Genomic DNA, 8,554 nt, shown 5'->3' with positions numbered 1-8,554 from the left:
GAGGGTTGAGGCAGCCCCGCTCGATGAAATGCCCGCAAGTTTTTGTTTGTTTGCAATGGCTGAATTGAATGATGAATAATGGGATGCTAATTGTTATGATGTTTCTTTGCTATTGTAGAGAGCAAAATGAGCCGGATGAGATGTCCGAGTTCATGACACAATTGGACGCAAGACACACCCTCGAACTCGACGACATTGCCATGTCTATACACTATAGCCAAGAAACGAGAAAGATGGAGCAAAAAATGCAAAAAGGAGAAAAGGAATGATGGAAGTATTGGAGCATACAAAGAAGAGCTTGTTGCGATGGTGGAGGTGAAGAGGGCATTGTCAGACGAAAGAAACGAGGGGAAATTGACTCGGTTCTACGAGGTCAAGATGATTGAGGGGGATAGGTAGAAGGAAAAGACGGCGACCGAGGAGAGAAAGGTACAAACGGAAGAGCGATGGCTTGAAATTGAGGTGCAAAGACTTGCAATGGGGGTTGATGAACAAAAATAACATGAGGAAGATTGAAGAGTAGAGGCTTGCATTGGAGGCCGAGGACCAAAATAACAAGTAGGAAGCCGAGGAGCATGCTACCATGTTCATGGATCCACTCATGGGTATATCTTGGCTAAGTCATTGGTGGTGGTAGCAATGGTAATGGCGCGAGTGAATGATGCCCTTGTGATCTTTTGATCCACCATGTGGTTGATCCTTTTTTTGGAATGAACTTGTTGAATTTGATGTATATGTTTATAGTTAAATTATGCCGTGGTGCATTTGAATTGGTTAGTTTGTGTTGAAATATGATGCATTGGTTTTGCGTATTTGTACAAACGTTTGAAAAATTAGCAAAATTTTATTTTGGGGTTTAATTATGGGAATTAAAGGATGGGGTAGGAGGGGGGCTAGAGACTAGAGATGCTCTTAAAAGATTATTATTTTTTCTTTTCGCGGGAGAAGATCTTTTCGACGTACTAGTATATTGTTTTTTATTTTTTCTGCTACGTTCCTGCAAAGCTGGCGTGTTGATTTATATCATCCAAAATCATCATTTGCAAGAAGTTGTGCAAAGTAGTACATGTTTGAAAACATCACCCGCGAAGCGCCACAGGGCACAGGGGCTGACCGTAGCGAAATGCAAAGCCAAAAGACGTACGAGGCCGAATTTTAACATGTGAGGCTGCTTTTGCTGCAGTTGGTCTTGATGTGATGGGGTTCATCAGAGCTACACAGAACGGGCAGCAGCCACTGCCAAGGCCGGTGCGGGAGGCAGTCCGCAGTCGCCGTCGTTGTTTGTTTTAATTTAGTTCCATTTCTAGTTTGGTTCCGCCTATTGTTGAATAATAAATTGCCTTGAGGGCGGTTTACAGAAAAACGAAAGCTCAAATGATGGCTGCCTCTGAAGTCTGAACCCAAACCAAGCTGCCTGGCCTTTTTATCTTACCTTCTCTTGTATTATCTGAACCTTACAGACAGAGCTGGTACAGTAGTATTTTCTTCCCCCTTTCGGGTTACAGTCACCTCACCCATGCCGGTCTACGCCACGCCGGGTCTGACTGAGCACACACCGATCTGTGGGCGCACGCACGAGCTCCACTGGATCTGGGTGAACAAACGACTGCGCTTTTGTTTTCTGACGAACCAGTAGCACAACCGACTGTGTTTGCCTCGCTCGATGAGCTGTGTGTGCCGTACCTTGTTCCTGTACAGCCTGACTGCCTGAGTATGTACTACTCCTACATAACAAGTACGTACTGGGTCGCAGCGTATATACCATGCGTTCGTGTTCATTTTTCAGATGCAAGCTGGTCCACTTTGTGGGTCGAGTAGTGATTTCTTGCGTCGTACAAGCAGTACACAGAGCGAAACCCGATGGCGTTAAGCGTCTTTTGAGACCTAGTGGACGCTGCCTTTTGGCCTTTGCTCTCGACTTTTCTGCTAGTGGACATCCTGCACCGCACCATCCACCATGCCATGCCATGGCCGGGTCGGCATGCATGCCTGCCTGCCTGTGATCCTGAAGCGCCAATGTCATGCGGGCTGATATAGGGGTCAGGCCCCGTCTCCAACGCGGACGTTGAAAACACCGCAAGCAAACGTTCGGAGCGAGGTGCCAATACAAAGATAAATCCAAAGGTGATTGTATGTTGCAAAAGCATCCACGGCCGGACGCCTCAAACAACCATCAATACCCCGGCGGGTGGCCGGTGACTACTCGGTAAAAAAAAAAACTCAGGCGAGAGCCTCAAACGGGCCTTCAACGTCTAGGCTGACCGGCACCCCTCATATCTAGCTAAAATCTGGGGTGGATATGGGGCGGCCTGAGTGCGACCGAGCACATCCGCCACGTTGAGGTCCCACATGAAAACACCTGGAAATCTGACGGTCCGACGGGTGTCTTCTTCGGTAGGGTGGGAACACCACGTGCCGCCACCCGAGGGCCAAAGTCCAGCTATTTAAGCCGGAAGGTGTCCCCCAGCCCTAGCCACATCTGCTTCGCCCCTTTCTACGCTGGCAGCCCGAGCCCATCCACCTCTCTCCCTCTTCGCCTTCCTTTTCCCTCATCGTCCGTCTCAGCCATGACCCGGCAGAAAGAAGGCACTTATGCTATGCTAACGTCGGAGCGCCGCTTCTAGATGCTGGAAAAGACCCGGGCGAGGCGCGCCGTCCGCATCGCAGATGGCATGCCTCCGGACTCGCCCGAGCCAGAGGAGGGGGAGTAGCAACTGGAGCCGGAGCAGCAGCCAGTGCCGTTGGAGGTGGCCAATCCGCAGGAGGAGGAGGAGGCGGAACCGAACGAAGAGCCGGCGCCAGTTGCGGGCTTCGCAATGGAGGACGTCGGGTCGCCAAAGCAGCGAAGAAGGCGGAGGAGCAGGCCACCGAGAAGCCTACTCCGGCGGGTGTGCCTCATTGAAACCGGTTGCCCGTCCTTTCGTCTGGTTGCGACTATTTAAGCACGGTTTCGACGCCGTCCATGCCACACCTCTCCTCTCCTCCCATATCACGGTTGATCCGCTCCTCTCCGTCTCCACTCACGACCGTCGATGATGCTAAAGTCTCGGTTCTCCATGCTGGTAGGAGATGGCTTCGGATCTCCTTCCGGATCATAGCGCAGTCGACGTCCCTCCATCATCCATCACGGCGCCCGACTCTGATGCGAAGCCTAGGACTTGAAACTTGATGGAGTGGTTCCACTGAACAAGGCCGCCACGTCAGGAGCCTAAGACCATCGCATGAGGCTGGGCTGCTAGCGCCTCAGTGCGACCTTTGTCTGCGCCACGTAGGATTGCGAATGACCAAACTCTACTAGTGGCCAGGCAGGGTAGGGGCGGGGGAGGGGGAGGCGCCGCGCCAGGGTTTGCCAAGCGAGGGCAGCTTCGGAAAATTGCTCATATGGTTGCGGTTGGCTCCGTTAAAAATCCGGCTATTTAGCAATTCCAAAAAAGGGTCAGTCAGACACTATTTTTTTTCTGAACAGAGTTAGACAATATCGTTACCGAGGATAATCCAATAGATATATAAAAAAATTAAGCCGCACGTTCTCCGAGGCTTTCGATCGATCGGGCAGACAGCCGGAAGATGTCTGTTTTCATCCATGTACACGTACAACCGTAGCTAGCTCTGTCAGGTGTCAGCCCGTAATTCGTCCATTTGGCCAGGTTACCGTCGCGGCTGGGTTGCGCTGCACGCACCAGCTGCAGTACGTATCCCGAGAAATTTTTACCCCGCAGTGCATAGGTAGCTGCGGCCGTAGCTGGATCGCTCCCACTTGCAAGCGTAAGATTAGCAAGGCTGAAAACTGGGATGCACAGGCACAAATGCATCCACAGAGGATCTCCTCGTCCGGACCGTCTGCCCGGTTGGTGTCGGCATCTACTGCGTGCCACCCACCAGCTGCAGACGACATAAGTTTGACATTGAGTCGGGGTACGCATGCGTGATGCGATGGAAGATGCCCCAACGAGGCGTCCAGGACTCCAGGTGCGTTTGATATTTGGTTTTCCGTCGTGCCATAAAGGAAGAAAGTTACTTGTCCCTTTTTCATCATCCATCTCTGTCTGGGGAGAAATTTGAGAGCATACATCCTGTGGTAAACGCTGTTTGGTTCCTCCCCCACCCCAACCCCCCATCCAGGGGCGGACCCAGAATAAAAACTGACCGGGGGCACTCATCAATAAGAAAACTTACAAAGGCTTATAAACCTCACAATATGTTATACACAAATGCTCTCTCTGATCCATATTATTTGTTAAGTGAGCGACAATCAATATGGATCTGAGAGAGTAGCAGTTTCCAATTACTCCAAGTCATAAGATACTTCAACCAAGTTTAAAAAAAAAAAGATACTTCATCCAACAGAGCCATGACGAGTTTATCACTAAAGTGAACATACCTTATAAAAAAGAGTTTATATCTCAATAGTACACATATTGCAAAAGAGAAAATTTGTCTCCAACGTAAATGCCGCTACCTGCAAAGAGAAAACACATATTTGGCTTAGCTGCTTAAATACTAATGGAGATGGTAAACATGTAAAATGTGCAATGTATTAGACCATTACATTTCCACACGATGATCTTTCATTTTATGGAAACGATTAAGAATCACTTCATTGGTGATTGTATTTAGCAATTCCTTTTCAACAAGGAAAATTAGGCTGTGATTCAAATAATTCAAATAATAATCACCAATTTTGTTACGCGAAGCATTTTTCACAATCTTCATAGCCGAAAAACATTTCTCAACAGTGACAGTGGCAACGAGTGGTGGCGTTACCATCTCTTCATTTCTTTATCAAATACTTCTCCATTATCTTCCTTCTTCCATGCCAAAGCATTGAAATACTAACTCTAAAGAGTTTAGATAAAGGTATGATACTATCAGCAGACTAGCAGGCGAGTACTAGTTCTGTATTAGTACACCTGAGAGTAGAAAATCCAGCCTCAACAGAATGGCTTCCAAGATTGAATTTCATAGAGAATTTGATTAGAACAAAGCATGCTACTAGCAGGCTAGCACGCTGCACGTCTGCACACAAGTACTAGCACTGTATTCTCAAATCCTAGAAAATGACCTACGGGTAGTGTGTCACATTTTAATCCTATCAAATTTTATTTACATGGCTGATAGGACTAGCAGTTCTAGACTAGCACGAACTGCATCTTTGCATTTGATTTGACAGGAAACATAACCAGAAATCCAAAAGAAGAAAAAAATCATTTCATGAATGGATCAGCTCAAGAAGAACAAACCTAGTTTCAGAGTTGGCCAGTTGGGGATGAGGATGAGGATGATGAGCAGGGGAGCGACCAGCCTCCAGCCACGTATGTAGCCAGGCCGGCCGTCGGCGGCGGCGCGCGGCGGACTCTGCGGAGACACGGAGGGAGATCGTCGCAGCAGGCAGCGGCCGAGCCGGCGGTTCGTTTGGTTTGTATAATTAATTTCCAACAAGAATCAACGCAGCGGTGCCGTCTCGCCTTCCAATTTAATTGCTGGAATTATTTCCATGCAGCGAAAATCGCTCCTCCATGGCACGACTGCCTTCCTTGCGTTTATCTTTTCTGGGCTTTAGCAAGGGAGTGTGGGGCACCAGGCCTGGGCCGACGGGGGGCCTTGCTCGACCACTACTGAGCATTTAAGGGAGGATCAAAAATTGAGTGGGGTCCTGGGCCCCCACTCACCTGAACGTGCGTCCGCCCCTGCCCCCATCCCACCGCTCGCCCGTCAAATCATGGGCGTTGTTGGCGTGCCAAAAAATCGACGAATGATTCGACCGCCCTCGTTTGAACCAACTATTTGCCGGAGAAGAAGAGCGGGAAGATAAGGAACACTGTCGTATGAAGGCCACCACACGGGCCCTCAATGTGCTACCATAGGGGGGCCTTGCGTCGTCGATGTCATTCTTCGTCGTTGCTGGCCTCGTCGCCACTGGTGCAATGTGTGTGAAAGAACATGCGGTGCCCCCATGTTTGGTTTTGGTAATTGATGACAATCTCTATGGACTAATGGTTGCCTTGAGTTATATTTGAAGGATTTGTCCATAGGCATTTCTTGAAGTCCATGTGTTGGTTTCAAGGAGTTTATGTGGTGACCAAGGTGTTATTAAGGAATTATCCAAATGAAGATTGGTCATGTGAGAGTTGAGCTTATTGCAAGCATGTCTTGGAGAAGAAGATTGTGTGATCATTCATGTATATCTTCAAGACATCATCCAAATGAAGAGAGCTGAAAAGATTCAAGGTTGATAAAGACTAAGTCAAGAGTGAATCAACTTGATCAACTCACAAAGCGTAGAAGATGTACCGAGAGGGATCAAGTGATCCCATGGTGTGGTAAGCATTGTCAATTACGCTTTGTGTACTAACCCATGATCTTCGTGAGAGTTCTTTGTGGGGTTAGGTGGCGGTGTGCAAGTTCAAGTGAAGCATCATGAAGAGATCAAATGCTTGAAGCTTGCCGTCCATTGTGGTGACAATGGACTTGTGAAGATGTGCGGAAGAGTGGCTCACCCATAGTGGAGTATGGGGAGCAATCAACTAGTCTTCATCGAGCCAACACAACCAAGAAAGGTGGTCCAACTTGAGGGAGTCAAGATCGTCATCATCTAGCTCAAGTGGACCATGTGCAAGGCAAAGGTTTGCCCTTGATAGGTTTTCTATTTTACCGGTCTCATGATGGTAGTTGGGAGACCGGGTTATAGGATCGATTGCCGTACTATCAAGGGGGGCTCTCGATGAGTAGCTTGATCGTATCATTCGTAGAGAGCTCAAACCATTGCATCCTTGCATCATCTTTATTGGTTCTTGTTTGGTTCTTTTCTTTGTGAGTTTTGGAGCTTATGGTCATCTTGATGACAAGCTCGAGTTCATCGAAAACGGAGTTCACTCGCATCTTCTATGATGTTTTCGATGTTGGAGGTTATGCCGATTCTTCTCGGTTGGAGGTTTCACTCCTCTATTTGTCGCTGTTTTGATGCTACTCGTCTTCCTCTATCCAACAAGCTTGAGTTTGCTCAATTCGGAGCTCATATGCAGAAGTTATGGCAGTTTTGGTCCCAGCGGTAGTACCGCGTGCCGGAGCGGTAGTACCGCTTGGGTGCTACAAGCGGTAGTACCGCTCTAGAGCGGTAGTACCGCTCCAGAACGGTAGTACCGTTGGTAGCCCCCAGCCGTAGTAACGCTGCGGTCTCGTACTAGTACCGCCTCGATTCGAGGGGTCTTTTTTTCGTGTCGGGTTTTACGGTACTGGCCATGGCAGTGGGGGCTGTTGTACCGCTCGTATGCGGTAGTACCGCCCTGCTACCGCGGTAGTACCGCTCTGGGCCCAGCGGCAGTACCGCGAGGGGGAGCGGTAGTACCGCTTATAGGGGCAAGCGGTAGTACCGCTGGCCAAGCGGTAGTACCGCTCTCTGCGGGGCTGAAGTGGGGGTAACGGTTGGATTGTTCCCTCCACTATATAAGGAGGTCTTCTTCCCCAATGAACCTTATCCTTTGAGCTCGTGTTCTTCCCCCATTGTTGACCTTCTTCGAGCTTGCTAACTCTCAATCCCTCCATGGATTCTTGCTAGTTTTTGAGGGAAAAGAGAGAGGAGATCTAGATCCACATTTCCACCAATCACTTTCTCCTCTATGTGAGGGGAACCCCTTGGATCTAGATCTTGGAGTTCTTGGTGTTCTCCTTCTTGTTCTTCCTCTCTTTTTCCTCCCTAGCATTAGGTGCTTCGGTGGGATTTGAGAGAGAAGGACTTGGGCACTCCGTGTGCCCTTGCCATTGCATTTGGTGCATCGGTTTGAGTTCTCCACGGTGATACGTGGAAGTTACAAGTTGAGAAGCTTATTACTCTTGGGTGCTTGGTGCCCTTGAGCTTGTTCCTCTTGGGTGCTTGGGCGCCCTAGACGGTTGGTGGTGTTCGGAGCTCAATCATTGTGGTGTAAAGCTCCGGACAAGCGTCGGGGTCTCCAATTAGGTTGTGGAGATCGCCTTGAGCAATTTGACGGGTACCGGTGACCGCCCCCAAGGGTTGCCAGTTGTACGGGTTTGGTGACCGCCCTCAAGGGTCCCTTAGTGGAATCACGGCATCTTGCATTGTGCGAGGGCGTGAGGAGATTACGGTGGCCCTAGTGGCTTCTTGGGGAGCATTGTGCCTCCACACCGCTCCAAACGGAGATTAGCATCCGCAAGGGTGTGAACTTCGGGATACATCGTCGTCTCCGCGTGCCTCGGTTATCTCTTACCCGAGCGCTTTACTTATGCACTTTACTTTGTGATAGCCATATTGTTTCTTGTCATATATCTTGCTATCACCTAAGTAGGTTTTCTTGCTTAGCATAAGTTGTTGGTGCACATAGGTGAGCCTAGTTGTTGTAGGTTTTGTGCTTGACAAATTAACCGCTAGGTTTATTCCGCATTTGTTCAAGCCTAAACCGTAATTATTTTAAAGCGCCTATTCACCCCCCTCTAGGCGACATCCACGATCTTTCAGTGTGGCAGCCACAATGGGATGTGACTTCTTGACGGTGTTGCTTGAGTGCGGTTGCTTTGCTCGCGTTGGGACACGAAGTTGGCG

At 49.0% G+C, this 8,554-nt stretch overlaps 1 long non-coding RNA gene across 1 annotated transcript; it reads right to left on the bottom strand.

Annotated features, from left to right (window-relative positions):
• Positions 1-4,163: 4,163 nt before the first annotated feature.
• Positions 4,164-5,572, bottom strand: LOC120969623 (uncharacterized). Its single transcript, XR_005763951.2, has 2 exons — positions 5,241-5,572; positions 4,164-4,459 (listed from the first exon to the last, which is right to left on the bottom strand). It is a non-coding gene; the product is annotated as an uncharacterized lncRNA (long non-coding RNA).
• Between the last annotated feature and the right edge of the window lie 2,982 nt (positions 5,573-8,554).

This window comes from Aegilops tauschii, chromosome 7, assembly GCF_002575655.3.
Source record: "Aegilops tauschii subsp. strangulata cultivar AL8/78 chromosome 7, Aet v6.0, whole genome shotgun sequence".
NCBI lineage: Eukaryota > Viridiplantae > Streptophyta > Magnoliopsida > Poales > Poaceae > Aegilops > Aegilops tauschii.
This window is presented reverse-complemented; position numbering and strand designations above follow the sequence as displayed.